At 36.7% G+C, this 22,654-nt stretch overlaps 1 long non-coding RNA gene across 4 annotated transcripts; it reads right to left on the minus strand.

Moving 5' to 3' along the window:
* Positions 1 to 10,781: 10,781 nt before the first annotated feature.
* LOC121982712 lies at positions 10,782 to 13,635 on the minus strand. 4 transcript variants are annotated; one of them, XR_006112205.1, is made up of 5 exons: positions 13,176 to 13,635; positions 12,997 to 13,102; positions 12,811 to 12,912; positions 11,169 to 11,245; positions 10,782 to 10,829 (listed from the first exon to the last, which is right to left on the minus strand). It is a non-coding gene; the product is annotated as an uncharacterized LOC121982712 (long non-coding RNA). The 4 variants fall into 4 exon arrangements; XR_006112203.1 differs by lacking the exon at positions 10,782 to 10,829 and having other exon boundaries at positions 10,922 to 11,245; positions 13,191 to 13,635; XR_006112204.1 differs by lacking the exon at positions 10,782 to 10,829 and having other exon boundaries at positions 10,922 to 11,245; positions 13,181 to 13,635.
* Positions 13,636 to 22,654: the final 9,019 nt, after the last annotated feature.

Here is a 22,654-nt window from a genome sequence, read left to right on the forward strand (position 1 = left end):
CATAATTTTTTTTTTTCATATTATACTTTTTGTTTGCTTAGAATTATCAAATAATTTTTTTTTGCATGATTTCTATTAGAAATTAATCATATTTTAATTTTTCCAAAAATACTTTCATTACTCATCTATGGAAAAAATTTTAAATTTTTTTAATCGTTGTATTATTTTTCTATAAATTTTTAACAATTTTATATTTTTAAATTTAAAAATATCTTGCAGTACTATTTTTTGTAAAAGTTATTATTTTGTGAAACTTTATCATTTTTCTCTATCTAAGAAATATTCTGATTTTTTTTTACCGTCGTTGATGAATTTTCTATGAATTAATTTTCCAAATATAAATTTTCAATTCTTGAAAATTAATTTTTTGAAAGTTTATTTTTTTTATAAAAATAATTCCTCTATTATATTATCATAAAATTTCTCATAATTTTTTGAGCTTAGAAACAATTTTTAAGCAATTTTTAAAATTTTAGCGAAAATGAATCTTTATATTGAAAAGAATTTACTACCACTTAAATTCAATTCAATTTTTTGTAAAAAATTTATTTCAGCTTTGGATATTTATGCTTAATAGTTATAAAAATTCTTAGAAGTTTTGAATAATTAAAAATATTTTTTTTTTCAATTAATGGTTTATAAATTATAAAAATCCAGATTTTCAAAATTTAACAATTCATGATTTTTCTGGATAATAAACATCTTTTTTTTACCCTTAAACTTTATTTTACATTTATTTCAGGTTGTTTTCATGGATAACCCCTATTTTTAATATGATGAAAGGGGAAGAAGTGGACATTAAGTCTAGGGGAAGCGTAATTTATCTAATTTTTTGCACATTTTGTACTTGCAAAATTTAATACCTTGTTATTTATTTCTTGATTTATCCTAACTTAACTTAGGGTGCTCACATTAAAAAGAGAGAGATTGTAAATATCCCGTGGTAGTTTTGATGTGATCAATCAAGTCAAGTTAGGTCCTGTTATGGTTTGATCCTTGTGTTTAAGTGTGCAGGAGCTTAGGAGCACAGGGAGTCGAACAAAAGACGCAACTAGTGAGAAGGATGGCACGGGAGAGAGTCAACGGGCTCAGTGCATCCGAAGGATGAGGTGCTGCAGAAGAGTATGCCGGTAGACGAGAAGGAGGGGAGTGGCGTTTCCGAGGGATGAGAAACCGAAGAGGAAGGTTGCTCAAAAAGGTTGGAAAATGGGGTCGGATGAACCCTATTCCAGATGGCCTGAATCACCCAAGTAAGCAGAGCTGGAGCGGAAGATCTGGACCCAAGCGAGTAGTGCTGGAGTGAGAGCCCTGACAGAAAAGACAGTAGGGAGGTTGACTTCGGTCCAGGCGCCCAAACTTGGTTCGAGCGCTCAGATCACTTCAGTGCCCCCGGGGTGCCTCATCCAGCGAGGGTCGGATTGACACCATTTGGGCACTTGGAACCCTTCCGAGTGCCCAGATTAGAATGTTTATCAAAACACGACGTGGCGCGATCCGTTACAAGTGGATAAAATTCTATCCACGTCTAGGCGCCTAGAACCCTTCCAGGTGTCCCTATTAGGGCTATAAATATAGCCCTGATCCCAAAAGCTAAACAATACTGAAAAATATAGAGAACAACACTTGTAATCAATCCTAATTGAGTTTAGCTTTGTAGTTATGAGTTTTGACTATTATAAGAGGCTTCTTTGCTTGAAGGAGACATTAGTGAGCTTTCAAACGTCTTGGATTAGCAATCCCCTGATTGCAAACTAAGTAAATTACTGTGCCTCTTTTTCTTGTCTATTAATTAGTTTCTTTTTATATAAGTGCTTTATTTCCAAAGTTTCGAGAAAGGTGTTTGTTTTTATTATACAGGGCTATTCACCCCCTCTAGCTAGTTGTCAGAAGACCAACAATATAGAATATGAAGCTAAAGAAGAAATGAAGAGAAAATAGACAAATGAGGGATACGAATATGAGATATATCTAATAAGAGGATGTGAAATAGTGCACTTGTAGAGTGCTTTTAAAAAAGCAATGTTGCAGTCAAAATCAAAAGAAGCTAGAAAACTAGGGTCCTTAATGCTGCTAGGTTGGTGTTTAAATAATTACAGATAGTAAATAAAAAAATTGTCTATAGACTATAGAGAACAAAAAAAGGTGATAAAGATGTAGAAGTTTTCCGACCAACACCCTTACTCATCAAAGTGACCTTTCTGCTAGAGTGACATGAATAGGATGAGATGTTGGTTTACACAAAGAGAATACTAGACATGCTTAGAGTTTCTAAAATTTGGAATTTGTATTCATCTAGTAATCGCTTTGTGCAAGTAGTAGAATTACCTATATGTAACAATAATGACACAGACTAAATATATTTGAGAGACTTGCCATATGAGAAAATGTTGATGCACTGCAATTGATACCTAATGATCTAGCAGTGAAGAACTTGCTATTAAGAATACCATAATGAAGAATTACTTTAGATGAACCCATACTGGGGAAAGTGATAATCTCCATAAATTGACAATCAACACTAGTGGACTGATGGAAGATGTCTTTTGACATAGAGTCCTGATAGGAATTTTAATCCGAAATATGATGAAGAAATCTGCTTAAGAAACTAGAAAACATGTACCTAGCAAAAGCATGATAGAGTGCAAAATTTTAGACAATTAGATTAAGTATGAACTGAATATGTGAGTTTATGCTTTTCAATTATCAAGACAAGGTGGATTTCGAGGATGAAATTCATTTTAAAGGGGGTAGAATTGTAACACCCCCAAAATAATAAAAAAAAAAAGTTCATGTAAACTACATGCTTAAAGAATTTAAATGTGCTAAAATATTTAAATAAATAATTTAAATAAATATTTATTTTAATGGCTCCAAAATATGTTTATTTAAGTATGATATTTTCTAAAAATTTATAGGTTTTCTATTTAATTATGAGTCAATGCTCATTTTATTTTAAGAACCATTTTTTGACAAATTAAGCGACTTCTTGTAGACTAGTCAAATAATTTTGAAAACTTTAATATTATTAACATTTTATGTAGGTTGTATTTGACTTTAATTGGGCCCAATTAACTAAGTTTAGTGGGCTTAATTAACCCTAAGTTTGAATAACTAAAACCCTAGTCTGCTTAGGAATTAATTTTGAAAAACTCACCATCAAACCTAGGGTTCCTAGAGGGGTTGTAGCCATGGAATATAGCAGCAAATAGTGATAAAAATGGGATTTTCAGAGGAGGAATAGTGAAACTAAGTCATCCCCCGGTCGTGCACTCTGACTCCTTTCACTGATATTCAAAATTTGAGCATTTTAAACGCAAAGGAACATTTTTTTAAACCTTTATTTTGCACCATTCAATCCATATTATGTATGTTTTATGTAATTATGCATGCAAAATGATTATGCTAAAGTTCTATAAGTGGTTAATGTATTTTTACAAAGTTTTGATGTTTTTATTGAAGTTTGACATTTGTTGTGGATTGTAAGGAACAAGGGCTACCATTAAGGAGTAAGGGAATGATGTCTAGTGGAACTAGAAGTGTTTCTTGTATGCTGGAGGGGTCTGGATAGAGAGGGAAGTTGTCGAACCAATGGCTAGGGTTGTTGAGCCATGAGGTTACCTATTAAGGGAAGGAAGGGGAGGGGCCATGCATGGCTAGGTGCAACAGTGGTTGTGGGTCATGTCAGGGTTCAGTGGAGTCCTAGGAGATGTGCTAACTAGTCTGGAGTTGAGGGAACCATGGAGTGCTCGACTATGGGCTTGTTCTCCACCTAAGGCACATGATTTAAGGGAAAAAGGGCTAGGATTGTGCATAAGCTGTGTGTAGGCTAGATGCTAGTTTGTCGTAGTCCAGGAGGGTCCTAGGATGAATGTAAGGGTCTAGTTGAGTCATGGTTCGAGTTGGGAAGGAAATATTCAAGGTTTGAGTCAAAGTTTATGGTAAAAAGTTAAAATTGTAAATTTTAGGAGTTTATTGGTATGATAAAAGGTAAAATAGAAAAATTATGTTTGTGGAAAAAATAGAAATCCTGGCAGTGTCCGGAGTAACCATAATAAATGCATGAACAATTATATGAAAAGTTTTATAAGTTCCAGGGCTTTATGTTAAATGTATGAAATTTTTGGATGCATACTTATTTCATGAAAATGAGAAAAAGGACATTTATTTTTTAAAAAAAAAGAAAGGAAAGGAAAAATATTTTTGAGGAATATGATTTGATTGTAACAAAGAGGATGTGTGAGGATCCTTCAAAAATACAGACGGTGAATTTACAAATGATTGATGAGAACTAAGGGAGTTTAACATCGGATTTCCATATTTATGCCAAAGGGATGTGACGAAGAAGTGGTCGCTGACCTCCACCGCTTGGTACCATGATTTTTTTATAGATTGATCAATCAAACAGAGAATAAAGGAGTACTTTTAATGAACAAAGTTCACTTAAAATGTTTATGATTAATGATGAGGAAAAAATTATATGATGCTTAAAGTAATTTAAAGATTTATATGAATGTAAATACAAATGATCTTAAAGTTAAATGTATTTTTCTTAAAAGTATTTTTAAATGCATGTGAATGTATATTTATGTATTAGTTATCATGGTTTAAATATGCTGAGTCATTAAACTCACTAGGTTTGAATTATTGCAAGTGAGGATGAGATTGTCGCAGGAGGTTCTGACTCTTAATTGGACTGAGTTGGATAGTACATTTCCGAAGACCTTACATTTTCATATAAAACTATGATTTATAATTTTATGAGAGGTTTCATGAGAGAATTAAATACTTTTAAACTTAAATGTTGGATTTTTATTTCCTAGTTGATTTTAAATAATTTTGGATAATATGGATTAGACTGATATTAGATGGATGGTAAATTTAGATTTTTATTGCAGTTGAGATTTATTTTAAAATGATAGTAAATTAGATTTTAAATATTATATTATATATATAGTATTTATCAACCATATTTTTTTCTTCTTAAACATAATTTAAGTAAAGTGAAAGTTAGGGTTGTTTCAGCCCGACTCGCTCAATAGGGACCGTTGGATCTCTGTTGTTATAGGAGCGACACAAATCTTTCACTGTAGGATCAAGTACATAGAACAAATAAAATCTAAGTAATCATTACCTAGTAAAAGACGATTAGTCTTCTCTACCACGGGTCATATCATATTAATTTGATACAATATCGGAGGCACACTAGTGCATTCTGGGCTCAAGAATTGAGGCAGATGACACAAGCGGTGTTCTTAAAAGGAGTGGTTGTATTTAAAGGCATAATGGTCGAGGCATGCTGACATTTAGTATGTAATCTCTTTAGAAATACATAATGGATCTACCACGTGGCTTAAGTAGTCGAAGCATCTGGAATTATCCCGATCACACAACCGTCCATCAGTTGAACTTTTGCCTCCTTTGACTAGACTTAAAGAAGAGACTCGTGATCCAGAGGATAATTAATGGGTGCCACATGGATAAAAGGAGTTGGTGATCCTACTGAGGTGGTGGTTTTAATAAAGGGAAAATCAAGTCGACCTTTGACTTCTAGGGTGCATCCCAACTTCTTGGGCACACCCTGACTTCTTGGGCGCACCTCGACTCTTGGGGCACGCCCCGACTTTTAGGGCACACTCTGGCTCAGCGTCCTGACTTCTTAATCTCCCATCTCCTTGGTGTCTCAACTTGGAATGCAAGACCATTTCTAGAAAAGTATAACTGTTGCAAAAATCTCAAATAATTTCGAGAAAAGGATAATTATCAAATAAATCTCGAATTATTTCGGAAAGAAACAACATCATGAATAGGTCTTGGATTATTTAAGGAATTAAATATTGATAATATGAGGATCCGAATGGAAGGAAAAAAATTATCGTTTCCTTATAAAAGGTAGTCCTTTCCGACATTCAAGGTACATGCACACATACGTCTAAACCCTAATACTCTCTTTTCTTTCTTCTTTATCATCTAACTTGAGCGTTGGAATGGTTGTACCGGGAACCTTGACTGTCATTATAACTTTTTTCTTGTTGTTTGCTATCATCTAGGCTCGTAGAACCACACTATCCTCATTGTCATCAAGTGATTGGTGATTAAATTGCCAACAAAATCAACTCACAAGTGAATCACTCGTCGCCGTTCCTAGGAAGGATCATAGTGATTGTTCTATGAAACTTATGCAAGTTCTACATTTTGTGTGGAATTATCTCTAAATTTATTGAATTTTGATATGTTTGCATTAAACTCTTCTCATGAGCAACGGAAGAGTATTTATTTATATTGAGACCACTAATCCCCAACTGATCGTATTGTTTTCCTACTTAGGCTTCTTTTATTTGCTTCTTTGATTCTAATATTAATAGCCACCAAAAGATTTTAAATTCCAACTATCAACACAAATACTCAAAAGTATTGCGCACATGTTTTCAGTCTTTTGAGTTTTACATACACGACTTAATAGGTATTCAATATCATGATCATTATTATCTTTCTTTCGTAGCTATTGATGCTTAAATTTTATGCATGTCTCTAATATAATAAGTGTGTTCTGTTGCTTAGAAACTTAAATCCAATTTGTGCTATTTTTCAATGAGTGATTTTTTTTTTTGACAAATTGCTAGTTACGTCATGGAAGATTGTATACTTGTGTTTAATTTAGCATACACTTTAATAGAGGAGATACTTAAGTTTTGTTTACATTACAGAAATATCCACTAAAAAAATCAAGAATACCGACAGGTATACCGACAGAATATTTATTCAATCAGAAATATTTTCAGATTTCTGACAGAAGTATAATTCCTTCGACAGTCCTCGACAGAATCTATATTTCGTCGATAATCTCCGACGGAAGTATAATTCCGTCGGAAAACCCTCAATTGGAATTAGGGTTTGGCTTGTTTTACTAATAGAATTAATATTTTCGTCGGTAAACTTTATCATTTCTGATGGAAATATATTCCATCGGTATTGCCACTTCAAAAGAAAACCCTAACCCTTTGCATTTTTTCCACCCGCGCTGACTTCGCTCCATTTTCCTTGATCGCTGGTAACCCCTCCTCTCCCCCTTTCCGACGCAAGCGGCTCGGGTGGTGGCCGCCAGCTGCCTGCTGGCCCCAGTTGCCAGCTGGCTGCCCATCGGCCGCTAACTACCTGCCTAGTGGCCTCGTCGACCGCTAGCTACCTGCCTAGCGGTCGCGCCGATGACCAACTGCCTGCTACCTATTGGTGGCTATGTTGGCTTACGCCGGCTGCTAGTAGCAGTTCCTACTTTGAATTTGTCATTTTTTGTAAAAGTTTGAGCTAAATTATTTTTATTTTATTACCAGATAGCATTTGTTGCTCTTCTCTGGGTGACCTACACATCTTCAGGTATAATTTAATAAATTATACTTTATATTATTTAACATGTTTCAATTAAGATATATGTTTTTCTAGTATGTTAATGTATAACATAATATAGTCATTTTGCTTGTTTTGTATTAGTATGTTAATCTAAGCTAATTTTTAATTCTCAATTTATTAGTTTTAGTTGAAAGTGTCATAAACAAATCTTTGATGTACAATCAATTAGAAAATGGATGTATTAGAGATGATTTTATTGCTGAAGTTGAAGAGTTTGTGAATTTTGCTAAGAGTCATCTAGAATGTATGAATGATGCTAAGTTATGGTATCCGTGTAATAATTCGAAATGTAGGAATAGAGCCTACCATAATGAGGATACCGTGAAAATATATATTTGTAGAAATAGTTTTGTGCCAAATTACTACAATTGGTACTGTCATGAAGAATCTTATTTGTATGAATCAATTGGGCCTTCTGGTGGTTCGTCATCTGCCATAACTTTTCCTGTGCTTGAATCATCAACTAATGATATTACAATGCAATCAATGATTCACGATGTGATGAATGCTGCAGTTGATTATTCCAATATAGATAAAACACCAACACACGAATATTAACAATTATATGAAATGTTAAAGGCTAGTGGCCGAAAAGTGTGGGAAGACATTCTCTCTGGTCATTCCCAACTATCAACTACTGCAAGGTTATTGAATATGAAAGCAGAACATTATTTTTCAGAAAGATATTATGATGACATATGTCAATTGATGCCAGAATTACTTCCTTCTGATAACATAATGACTGATAGTTTTTACAATACAAAGAAATTAGTTAGAGGTTTAAGTTTGCTGGTAGAGAAGATTGATTATTGTATAAACAACTGCATGATATTTTAGAATGAAGACAATGATTTAAGTGAATAAAAAATCTGTACACACCCTTGTTATAAGCATGATACTCGCTTACCAGGGTAGAAAAAGAAAAAGATTGTTTGGAAAGTGATGTATTATTTTCTGTTAACTTCTAGACTTCAACGTTTGTATGCATCTACTGCTACAACTTGCCACATAATGTGGCATCATCAGCATGAGCACGATGGAGGTATAATGTGTCATCCTTGTGATTCCCTTACATGAAAACATCTTGATGTTGTATTTTCTTCTTTTGCAATGGAATTACGTAATGTGAGATTGGGACTTTCTGTAGATGGATTTCAGCCATTTGGTCAGTTAGGACAACAATATTTATCTTAGCTAGTTATATTAACACCATACAATTTACCACCATGGATGTGCATGAAAGATGAATTTATGTTCCTTACAATTTTTATTCCTGGTCCAACCAATCCCAAAGAGAAGATAGATGTTTTCTTGCAACATCTGATTGCCAAGTTGAATGAATTATGGAATGTAAGGTTGGTGACGTATGATGTTGCAAGTAAAACTAATTTTAGATCGCATGCTACATTATTATGGATGATCAGTGATTTTCTAGCATACTCAATGTTGTTAGGATGGAACATGACTGGTAAATTAGTATGCCCACACTACATGATAAAGTATGATGTATTTTCATTACCTTACAGTGGCAAGGTATCTTGGTTTGATAATCACTATAAATTTTTACCACTTGATCACCCTTGTAGGTGAAATAAGAAAAATTTTCTAAAAAATATTGTAGTCAGACAACCTCCTCCAATCCATGCTTCTGGTGAACAAATAGATAATTATGAATTTCTACCAGTATCTCAATTGGTTCCTATGAGATAAATAAATATATTGTTAGAATGTGCAAGTGTGGTTGAAAGAAAATGAGTAATTTTTGGAAGTCGCCGTATTGGAAGTATCTACTTATTCAACATAATTTAGATGTCATGCATATTCAGAAAAATTTCTTCGATAATATCTTTAACACTATGATGAACGTGCCTGGAAGAACTAAATATACTGTAAAATCACATGAGAAATTAAAAAAACTAGTTAATAGACCAGAGTTGTATTAGGATAAAACAACTAATATATTTTCAAAGGCTTGTTATACATTGGACAAAGATAGTAACAAACTTTATATAATTGGTTGAAAGAAATCAAATTTCCAGATAGATATGCCTCAAATATGGCTTGATGCATGGATATGAACAGATTAAAGATGTTTGGAATGAAAAGCCATGATTGTCATATATTCATGCAAAGACTTATTTCAATAGCTTTCCATGACTTACTTCCTTAAAATATTTAGCAAGCACTCACTAAATTAAGTCTATTTTTTTAGAGATTTGATTGCGAGGTACATTATGATGGATAATATGCTTTGGCTAAAAATAGACATTCCTATCATATTATATAAGCTGGAGTGCATATTTCTACTTAGTTTTTTTTATTTAATGGAACATTTACTAGTATATTTATCATATGAGGCACAAATAACAAGTTCTGTGCAATACAGATGGATGTATCCATTTAAATGATTTTTAAGGAAATTAAAAAATAATATTAGTAACAAAGCAAAAGTTGAGGGCTCAATATGTAATGCTTATATGGTTGAAGAAGCATCTTCTTTCTGCTAATATTATTTTATTGATAGTGTGCAAACAAGATATCACAGAAATTCTAATGATGATCCTTAGCCGATAGACCCATCGATGCTTTCTATTTTCAAATTTCTAGATGGCTAATGGGTGCATCACTTTCTAGATGGTTAATCAAAGAAGAATACCATGCTGCAAAAACATCATACTCTTAAACTGTGAAGAGGTCAAATCATACATAAAGTAAGTTAACTTCTTTAATCAAATATTTATTCTCCGTTTAATTATTTTGTTTGGTATCCAAATTTTATATAATTACTTTCTTTTTTAGTTTATACGAACAACAACTATATCTATAAAATTCATCAATTGTTGCAAGTGAGGTAGCTGTAAAGTTAAAAACCGAATTTGTATTATGGTTTCAAATATATCCAAGTTAGAGAATTTGTGAAATTTTTTAGTTTATGTCTATTAATAAGTATACTAATTTATATCATAACAATTTTTATAAGTGAAAGACTGTAGAATATCAAATGTATAAGATGATAGGATAATGAATATTACAGCAGGACCGCTCCATAAAATAATGGTGCACTCTGGTTACTATGTTAATGGTCGTAAATTTCACGTGGCACAACGAGATTTTTGGGGATTAACCTATAATTCTGGTGTTTCCGTCAAAGGATCTATGGATAACAATAACACTGAGTTTGATTACTATGGTAAACTTGACGATATCATAGAGATTGAATATCCTGCATTACCTATAAAGAGGTTTGTGTTGTTTAAATGTTCATGGTATGATTCAACCCCAAGAAAAGATACCAGAATGCATCCAAATTATAATTTAGTTGAGGTTAATGCAAATAAAAGATTCAACAAGTTTGAACCTGTCACGCCCCCAGAGGAGTCCATGCAGAAAAATTTTGACAGCATCTCCCCTGCACCGGTGACAATCTGAGGCATACATACATACAAAATACATCAGTCACATACGGCTGGAATATACACATAACCACGCAATTATATAATCATCCCACTCGGCTGTAACAAGAATAAACACAACTACGCAGTTATATATATATTAAACAGCCCACACGACTGAAAGTAAAACACAGCAGAAATCACAAATAACGATCACAAAACCACAATACAACCAACTTCGAGCCGACTCGGCTTGACACGACAACCACCACATCAAATCAAATACAAGATACTACAAAGCCAAACTCCATATAAAAGATACAAATACACGATTCAGTACAAAACCAAAATAAAGTGTATAGAAGCACTAACAGTACGGGAAGCTCGGTGTGACATGGGACTGGTGAGCAGGATCTCCAGGCGACTCCATAAATCCTTTACCTGCCTACCTGGCGAAATAATCAATTTATGGGGTGGTGAGTATAAAGACTCAGCGGGTAATAGATAGATAGTGCATGAGTATAGTAAAGAACTAGAGATACAAAGGTATACAGTCTCGTAGGGAAAATAGCAGATACTAAAGTGATATCATAGTAAATGTCCATACCTGAAACCATATCCTAGGCTAGTAAGGTCGGGAATAGTACAGACTTGCTGTGGTTTTGCTCATAACTACAAGAGCATCATGTGAGGTATACTACCAATAAGTAAATCAGTGTCTAAACACATACCTCAGGTATATATCTCAACCTATGTGAGCATATCAGCATAAGTAAATAACAACAACATAATTAAGCAATAGCAGTATAAGTAAGCAACAGTATCAGCACGTATAATAATAACAGTGTATGCACGGATGGTCACTCCCGCCCACCACCCCTGTACCATGACCCCTATATGGTCGAGAGGCCGGGACAATGACAGACTGTAAACCACTCCAGCTACCACTACTCTCGAGTGACCGATGGGGCAGTTGCATTGTAGCTGAATAGTTACGTCTGCGATGGGGGTCCCTGCTGCCCACGACTCCAGCTATCACTACCTAGGAGTGTGCGAGTGGAGGGGGGCACAACAGGACAAGCGACACACTCCAACTACCACTACCCATGAGTGGCCGAGCGTGCGACCCAGGACAACGACCCTCTCAACCATAAGGGAGACATGGTCACCAGCATGCATGCAATGACATGCTGTGAAAATGCAGCAGTCATCATATATATATATATATATATATATATATATATATATATATAAACAGAAAACAGATATGCTACATGAAGCCAGCATGTTCAATATGAAAAATGAATAAATAGCAGTCAAAGCAGGTAAACATGGTATCTGGTATCTATATATATCCAGTATCTAGTATCTAGTATCTGGTGTCTGGTATCTGCTAAATATCATAGATAGCAATGAGAGACTGTATAGATACAGAAATGAGTAGCTCAAAGATTGAGTAGAAGTATTAAACACAGGAAAAATAAGAGTGGAGTCAAGATAAACACAGTAACTATTTAAACATTTAGCTCATGCACCAAGATTAATGTACTAAAGAGATAAAGCAAGAAGTACTCGCCTTTATACGTAGATCGTGACAAATAATCTCACGTCAAGACGCTCGTTCCAAATCCAAGTCTTGCGATCACATATACATTTAGTTAATTACATAGAATGTAATTAACTAACAACTCCCCCACTTAATTAGAGTAATTCTAATCACACATGGTTATAGATTAATCCTCAATTAACCTTAACCATACAACAACCAAATTAGATTAGGTTTACCATGAATCATCTCTATAGCACCCCAAATCAACGAATCATTTAATCCAATAAAAATTCTTCTCTTAATTACAAATCCACTATATAATATAATCAATTTCTAACTACCACATCTGATAATCCAACCAACACAACTAGTTACTCATCCGTAACCAATCACAACTACCTTAGATTAAACATGCTATAATCACATTTGATTAAGGCTAAACATAATTTAGTTCCATCAACTCACCCGAATTGGAGACCTCTCTGTTAATTCATAATTGGAGAAGTGCTCGCTACCAAGGATCGCGACCGGAGCAAGATGGAGTTGTTGATTTCCAAATCCAACACCCTACATAACAATCATCATAGTCATCTAAGCATTAAACCCAATCCCATGTTGACAACCCCTTCTCCAATTCTATAAACATCTTACCTTCATATGGTTGTTCCCTTGTTATCTCATAGCCGAAGACTTAATTGCCAGAAAGGGTGATCAATGGAGCTGCTGCTGGAACCGGAGATAAGGCTACGAATCGGTTCTACAATCCATATATAGATCGAATGAGTGCCATGGCCAACAATCAGAAGAAAAATGGAAACAGAGGTGCTCACCATACCTCAACCTACCTTGATGACAGAACCCACCTCAAGCAGCAAAGGAAAGCCCGACGAAATCTGCTTGACTCTAGGGCTCAGGAAGATGATCAAGTGGCGGCGATGGACGCGAGGGGAAGAGGGAGATGGAGAAATGGATCATCGGCGACACTCTGGTGGAGACGTGCGGCGCGACATCGGGCTGAGACGCACGGCGTGGCATCAGGAGGAGACACGCGGCATCGAGTGAAGACTCGCCGCGCAACATTAGGCGGCGATGGCATCGGGCAGATGCTAGGGCACAATGACGAAGAGGAACTGGGCAAAGAAGATGTGAAGGCCGAGATCGGGTAGGGATTGGAATTGATGTCGAGCAGGGAGAGGGAGAGGAGAGGTGAGCAGCTCCACACCGACGACGTCGGCCAGTAGGCGGCGATGAAGGGGAGAGGCTCGCGATCGGGGCAAGGGGAGAAGAGGAGTGGGGTTCGTGAAAAGAAATCAGGAATTATAAAGTAATTAAGATTAGAAACTTAGGGTTAATTAATCAAACCCTAACTTCATTCCTCAATCAACTCCCACTTAATTGGGTATCCAAACATACTTTCTCTACGCCGGATAGCTTTATCCTCTTAAATGGCTCATACGAACTCCGTTTAAATCCCAGAAAATTTCTAAAAATTCCTGAAAAATTCAATAAAATTATTTGTCAAATAACCATATTATTGAATTATTATTTGAGCATCGTATTTTACATTCTCCCCCACTAATAAAAATTTAGTCTCCAAATTTATTGCTTAACTCAGGGATCCTCATCAAAGGGTAACAACTAAACAACATACTCATATACCACTCCATCCAAGTATCATAACAAATCTCCAACTGTAAAAGATGACTCTGTGGGTTATGAGCTCACTCTGCTTCCACTACTCACCCACTGCTGTCTAACCAATGGTGGGTAAATCAATTTCATCTGAAATTCGTAATTCCTTATCAACAGATCCTCAAACATTTGTATAGGGCGCTCAAACTATCCATCTGTCAAAGGGTGGAAAGCTATACCAAAACATAGCTTTATACTCATGGTCTGCGGTAAAATCTGCCAAAAACATGAGGTGAGTCGCGGATCTCAATCCAATACAATACTCGGAGATATACTATAAAGTCTGATAATATCTGTACAGTATAACCCTACTAAGTGATCCAAAGGGTCCACCCTATGGATCAGTAGAGAGTGAACAAAGCTAATCAACCAATCAACGATTATCCAAATCGAATCATATCCTTTTCTATGTCCTGGTTAGTCTCACAACAAAGTCCATTATAACAAACTCTCATTTTCATTCCAGTATCTGAATCAACGGTGACAATCTTGTTAGTCACTAATATTTAGCCTTCACTTGCTGGCAATCCTACAAAATTCGCAATGTTTTTCCCCATGTTGTTCCACCCATAGGAACACTCCAGGTCTCTATACATTCGGATATCACCCAAATGTATCGCAAATCCCGAACGATGTGTTTTCTGCAATAACTCCTCTCGGACAGGATGTGACTCAGGAAACACATAATCTCCCACGAAGATAACAAATCTCATATAAATGATGTCACCCCATTTTCAGCGCGAAAATGGTAGCTACTAGCTTCAAATCATGAGGCAGATAATTTTTTTTTTCTCATGGTCTTTCAGCTGTTGAGAAAAATAAGGTGCTACTCAACCTTGTTGCTTCCAAACTGCACCTAAACCCTAGTACAATATATCTGTGTAGAGTATAAATCCGTCTACACTAGAAAGTAAAACTAAGACGGTGCAATTATCAACTTCTCATTTCAATTCATGAAACTAGTCTCAAAAGCATATGTCCAGGAAAATTCCACACTCTTCTTAGACGGTCAAGTCAACGACATAACAATGCTGGAGAAACCCTCAACCAATCTCCGATAATATCCAGCCAGACCAAGGTAGCTGCAAGTCTCCTGTACAAACTTCAATTACTCTCAACTGGTAACAACTTCTATCTTTTGTGTATCCACAGATGTACCCCTACTGGTGACCATGTGTTCCAGAAATCTCACAGAAGACGATCAAAATACGCACTACTGAACTTCACATATAGATGTTCCCGTCAAAACATCTCTAGAACTATGTGAAGATGGTGTATGTAATCCACCTCGGATCTAGAATAGATCACAATATTGTCACTGAAGACAACATCACTGATCCAAATACCCTAAGAATACCAAATTCATCAAGTTCCTGAAAACATCTAGGGCACTGTAAGACTAAGTGATAAAATCAAGGACTCATAATATCCATACAACAGACATAATCGTAAGATTACCTGACCACGAGTCTATGATCAAATCACCAACTACAAATCACCGAATCCGTAATATCAAGGCATACTACTCCTCAGGTTACTATCAACATCAAAGACTAAATATTAGACCATCAAGTCAAATATTCACTAATAGATCATCAGAAGACAACATATCACCATATATGATCTCACAATATCCATCAATCCCAAGAAATACTCAACATTAATCAAACCTAAAAATTTTCCTAGTAACCAATTCTCATCATGATATACTATCATGATGTAGAAATATATCATCATCCTATCAATGATGTATGACTACTGAAGTCTAAGGAATATGTCAAATTCCATCCTTTAGATACTCAAGTATCCACAGTAAAGGAAATAACATTGCAAAGTGTTAGTATTAGCCCTAGTACCAATTATGAGATGATTGTAAAGGGCACATTATTGTATCATATATCATTATTAATAAAAGGCAAAATTGGTTACAATATTTATTTCAGTTCAGTGCCAATTGAATAAGTATAATAATATCCTTGAGTAGTAGATTCTTATTTACAATATATCAATTGGTTGAATTGATAGTGAGATATTGTAGAGAACACTACTCTTAACTATTCCTAGTCAAGCATTAATATACAAAGGACAATATTAATGCGTTGAGACTAGCATGTAGGTCAACGGATGACTTGATCTCACAAGTCATGGATATGAGATATCAGGTTGACACATGGGTATATATTAGAGAATATATACTGAATGACTCGCCATGAGAATGTTTCATGGATTATTATATGAGTGTCATAAACATTTTCATGTGACTATTGGTATGAATAGTCCTTTGACCTGAAGTTACTACGGTTCCCTACATAAGGAGTTGCGTACTTTGGTATCGACAAACGTCACCTATAACAAGGTGGACAATAAAGTCGATCACTGGGTATGCAATGAATTATGTAGAGGGATGTGAGTGATGTAGATGGGATCTATCCCTTCCATATGATAGAAATGATATCTGTGGGCCCGTTGATTAGTAGGACACAAGAAAGTATGGTTATGTGCAAATGAGTCAATATGAGATATTGGGTTTATTTTATTGAGTGTGTCTACTTAGAGATCAAGAAACACAAAGGTTGATAAGAGGATGGCACGGTCTATGCCTCATTGATTAACCTAGATACCAAGGATAGAGGGACCAAGTCATACAAGATAATAGCCACGGATAGGTTAGGTTGGATCTTGACCTTCTCGTCACTTGGGTAGCAATGATGCCTTGCTAGATGTCACTCATTTCTTATGTATCTAAATGGTTTTAGATACATTGCTAACATTATGAGAGCCTATTGGATCACACACAAAGAACACGTTGACTTGGAGATGGATTATGGGGTTAAGTTTAATCCGAATTACACACATTGGGTTAGACTCGAATGAATTCGGATTAGACTTATTAAGTAATTGGTTAGACTCATTGGTTTATTGGGTTAATGGCTTATTGGGTTAATGGTTAATCCAATATTCTAAATCCAACCCATTAAGATTAATGAATATTAATAGAGATTAATATATCATTAATCAAAAGGAAAATCAAGAGACAAAAGTATTTCGTATTCATTGGATGAATACAAAAGCCATTTGTAAAAGTAACCTTTAGGTGAAGTAACCTTTTTGGTAAAGTAACCTTTTTGGTGAAGTAACGTATTTGGTAAAGTAACCTTATATAGTTGAAGTGACCTTTTGGGTGAGTGTGCTCTTCTTGGTTTTGCTCTTCTTCCTTTTCTACTCTTGGCCAAAAACAACCTTGTAAAGTTGCAAGCACAACAAAGGTTGTTTCTTTTCCAAGTTGTGAGTTTGTGAGACGGACGGAGAACGTGTTAGTGTGGATACCGTAGAGGTGCGGACGTACTGATCGCGCTGAGATCCGCATTTAAAGAAACGTTACTGTCAGGATTGCGAAGGGCACGCAGCAAAGGTATAACTTTCTCATGTAGAAGAATTAGTACTTAGTATATGGTTTCCTTTCGCATGGATCTTCTGGAAAGGAACTAGATGTTTTCCGCTACGCTTTTGCATGTTTAGCGCCCTAGTTCCTAACACAAAGTCCAAAGGGTCACTCACCTCCTGACCAAAAGTCTACCCATCTAGAGAGTATCTCCACAACTCTCATAGTCGTGCCAAAACTATCCTCCATCATACCCGTAAATGTCTTCCGACAAATGTCGATAAAATATCGAACATCCTGATCTCACATATAAACTTCAAAACCTTTAGTAACTGATCATGTGGTCAAGGTCTTGAGCTACTTATGGAGACAATGATAGTTGAGTCTACTACCCATTGTCTTGTAACACATCCTACTATGATTACTCCACCTGAGGTTCAATAACCTCTAGTGAAGTACACACAAAGGTAGAGAAGCACTATCGACAAATAACTAACCAGCATAACTGTCGATCGTCGCTCTGCTCCTTGAACATCATCATCTGATATTCCCACTCGGTGACGGTGGAACTTCATAGGTGTTAATAAACTAACACCACCTCCTTCGCATTATTACGATTCGTAGATCTCTAGATATCATCGAGAATATCTAACCCTATCCGATTAGTCTATGAGTCAGGATCTCCCATGGAACAACGCTAGACGAGTCAACTGATCATCACCTTATAAACCATTACACTTCCAAAGGAAGTAGAGAAGTACTCTCTCAGAACACCTAGAAAACAATCATCAAGTGATGTCTGGACCTTCAGAAAACATCATCTGCTTCTTCTTCCACGTGGTGTCTGATCACGTAAAAGTTAAGCAGCTAACTTCAACTTTTCTCCACCAGTACAAGTCATATATCTGAATGTACTCATAAAATTATATAACCATGAAATGGTTGTATCTCGTAAGTGTTAGGCAGTAGCTCCACACTTTTCCACATTCGTGGGGGCATCCATCCAAAGCTACCCTCTAGGTCATCCTATCAGGTACATACAGTCCATAGTCAAAGTCCCCATGGAATAGGATACATCAATCCTCTATAGACTAGTCAAGCCAACAATGGTATGCGACTAATTCAGTCCATTCTATGTCTGTACAAGTCATGTACTCAAATGTGTCTTCCAGGTTATCTAACCAAACACAAATAACCCAAAGGTCTGAATCTTCATGAAATAAAGTAATTCGGTCTTCTACTGACCGAACTAATAAAAGTACTCAGTACACTACAACCACACCGACAAGAATGGATCATCCTGCTACTGATCAACTCAACGAAGGTAAATCGGTCCTCTACTAACCGAAACAACAAGAGTAAATTAGTCCTCTACTGACTAAACTGCCAAGATAAATTGACCCTCTGTTGACCGAACTAACACGAGTAATCCGATACTCAACTGACAAATCAACATGATATTTAGAAGATACTATCCACTACCAACTTAGTGATAACAGAAACTAATAATAATGGTGGTATGGTAAAAGAAATCCCATGAGACTGTAATCCTTGATCTCCAGTTGGGCCAACCGTGAGCAATGATTGGCCCAACACATGTGATGTATGCTACAAAACAACTAGATAGGTACTAACAAAAGAGTACTAATACATGACATAACTATCAGAACAACTATGCATGTGTGCAAACAGAGATGCAAGATAACAATATGCAAACATACCTCCTATGGCTTGTAGATTCCTGCCGCTACCTGTCCCAAAACTCAAAATGTCACATCGAAAAACTAAATCGCGAAAATCCAAATCACGAAAAATATGCCTCATAAACCTATAGCTCTAATACCTATAAATTATCACGCCCCCAGAGGAGTCACTGCAGAAAAATTTCGGCAGCATCTCCCCTGCACTGGTGACAATCTGAGGCATATATACATACAAAATACATCAGCCACATACGGCTGGAATATGCACACAACAACGCAGTTATATAATCAACCCACTCGGCTGGAACAAGAATAAACACAACCACACAATTATATATATATATATATATATATATATATATATATATATATATATATATTAAACATCCCACATGGCTGAAAGTAAAACACAGCGAAAATCACAAATAACGATCACAAAACCACAATACAACCAACTTCGAGTCGGCTCGGCTTGACACGACAACCACCACATCAAATCAAATACAAGATACTACAAAGCCAAACTCCATATAAAAGATACAAATACACGATTCAGTACAAAACCAAAATAAAGCGTATAGAAGCACTAAAGGTACAGGAAGCTCGGTGTGACATGGGACTAGCGGACAGGATCTCCAGGCGACTCCATAACTCCTTTACCTGTTACTTGGCAAAATAACCAATTTACGGGGTGGTGAGTATAAAGACTCAGCGGGTAATAGACAGATAGTGCATGATTATAGTAAAGGACTAGAGATACAAAGGTATACAGTCTCGTAGGGAAAATAGCAGATACTAAAGTGATATCATAGTAAATGTCCATTCCTGAAACCATATCCTAGGCTAGTAAGGTCAGGAATAATACAGATCTGCTACGGTATTGCTCATAACTACAAGAGCATCATGTGAGGTATAATACCAATAAGTAAATTAGTGTCTAAACACATACCTCAGGTATATATCTCAACCTATGTGAGCATATCAACATAATTAAATAACAGCAGTATAAATAAGCAATAGCAGTATAAGTAAGCAACAATATCTGCAGGTATAATAACAACTGCGTATGCACGGATGGTCACTCCTGCCCACTCCCCTGTACCATGACCTTTGTATGGTCGAGAGGTTGGGACAATGACAGACTGTACACCACACCAGCTACCACTACTCTCGAGTGGCCGAGGGGATAGTTGCACAGTAGTTGACTCGCTACATCTGCGATGGGGGTCTCTGCTACCCGCGACTTCAGCTATCACTACCCATGAGTGTGCGAGTGGGGGCACGATAGGACAAGAGGCACACTCTAGCTACCACAATCCATGAGTGGCCGAGCGTGTGGCCCAGGTCCACGACCCTCTCAACGACAAGGGAGACATGGTCACCGGCATGCATGCAATGATATGATGCGGAAAATGCAGCAGTCATCATATATATATATAAGCAGAAACCAGGTATGCTACATGATGCCAGCATGCTCAATAAGAAACATGAATAAATAGTAGTCAAAGTAGGTAAACATGGTATCTAGTATCTATATATATCTAGTATCTAGTATCTCGTGTCTGGTATCTGCTAAATATTATAGATAGCAACGACAGACTGTATAGATACTGAAACGAGTAGCTCAAAGATTGAGTGAAAGTATCAAACGCAGAAAAAATAAGAGGAGTCAAGATGAACATTGTAACTATCCGAACATTTAGCTCATGAACCAAGATCAATGTACTAAAGAGATAAAGCAAGAAGTACCCGCCTTTATAAGTAGATCATGTCAAACAATCTCACGTCAAGACGCTCATTCCGAATCCAAGTCCTGTGATCACATAGTATATTTAGCTAATTACATAGAAAGTAATTAACTAACAACACCCCCACTTAATTAGAGTAATTCTAATCACACATGGTTATAGATTAATCCTCAATTCACCTTAGCCATACTACAACATAATTAGATTAGGTTTATCATGAATCATCTCTATAGCACCCCAAATCAACAAATCATTTAATCCAATACAAATTCTTCTCTTAATTACCAATCCACTATATAATATAATTGATTTCTAACTACCACATCTGATAAACCAACTAACACAACTAGTTACTCATCCATAACCAATCACAACTACCTTAGATTAAACATGCTATAATCACATTTGATTAAGGTTAAACATAATTTAGTTCCATCAACTCACCCAAATTGGAGACCTCTCTGTTAATTCACAATCGGAGAAGTGCTCACTACCAACGATCGTGACCGGAGCAAGATGGAGTTGTTGATTTCCAAATCCAACACCCTACATAACAATCATCACAGTCATCTAAGCATTAAACCCAACCCATGTTGACAACCCCTTCTTCAATTCTATAAACATCTTGCCTTCATATGGCTGCTCCCCTGTTATCACACAGCCGAAGACCTAATAGCCGGAAAGGGTGATCAATGGAGGAGCTGCTGGAACCAGAGATAGGGCTATGAATCGATTCTACAATCCACAACCAATCACAACTACCTTAGATTAAACATGCTATAATCACATTTGATTAAGGCTAAACATAATTTAGTTCCATCAACTCACCCGAATTGGAGACCTCTCTGTTAATACACAGTCAGAGAAGTGCTCGCTACTAAGGATCACGGTCGGAGCAAGATGGAGTTGTTGATTTCCAAATCCAACACCCTACATAACAATCATCACATTTATCTAAGCATTAAATCCAATCCTATGTTGACAACCCCTTCCCCAATTCTATAAGCATCTTACCTTCATATGGCTGCTCCCCTGTTATCTCACAGCCGAAGACCTAATTGCTAGAAAGGGTGATCAATAGAGCTACTGCTGGAACCGGAGATTGGGCTATGAATCGGTTCTACAATCCATATACAGATCGAATGAGTGCCATGGCCAACGATCAGAAGAAAAATGGAAACAGAGGTGCTCACCATACCTCAACCTACCTTGATGACAGAACCCACCTCAAGCGGCGAAGGAAAGCCCAACGAAATCAGCTCGACTCTAAGGCTCGGGAAGATGATCAAGTGGCGGCGATGGACACGAGGGGAAGAGGGAGATGGAGAAATGGATCATCGGCGGCACTCAGGTGGAGACGCGCAGCGCGACATCAGGCTGAGACGCACGACATGGCATCAGGAGGAGACGCGCGGCATCGAGTGAAGACTCGCCACGCAGCATCGGGCGGCGATGGCATCGGGCGACGATGGCATCGGGCGACGATGGCATTGGGCAGATGCCAGGGCACAATGACGAAGAGGAATTGGGTAGAGAAGATGAGAAGGTCGGGATCAGGTAGGGATTAGAATCAGTGTCAAGCAGGGAGAGGGAGAGGAGAGGTGAGCAGCTCCACACCGACGACGTCGGCCAGTAGGCGGCAATGAAGGGGAGAGGCTCGTGATCAGGGCAAGGGGAGAAGAGGAGTGGGGTTCGGGAGAAGGAATCGGTAATTATAAAGTAATTAGGATTAGAAACTTAGTGTTAATTAATCAAACCCTAACTTCATTCCTCAATCAACTCCC

The sequence above is a fragment of the Zingiber officinale genome, chromosome 5A (genome assembly GCF_018446385.1).
Source record: "Zingiber officinale cultivar Zhangliang chromosome 5A, Zo_v1.1, whole genome shotgun sequence".
NCBI classification, from domain to species: domain Eukaryota; kingdom Viridiplantae; phylum Streptophyta; class Magnoliopsida; order Zingiberales; family Zingiberaceae; genus Zingiber; species Zingiber officinale.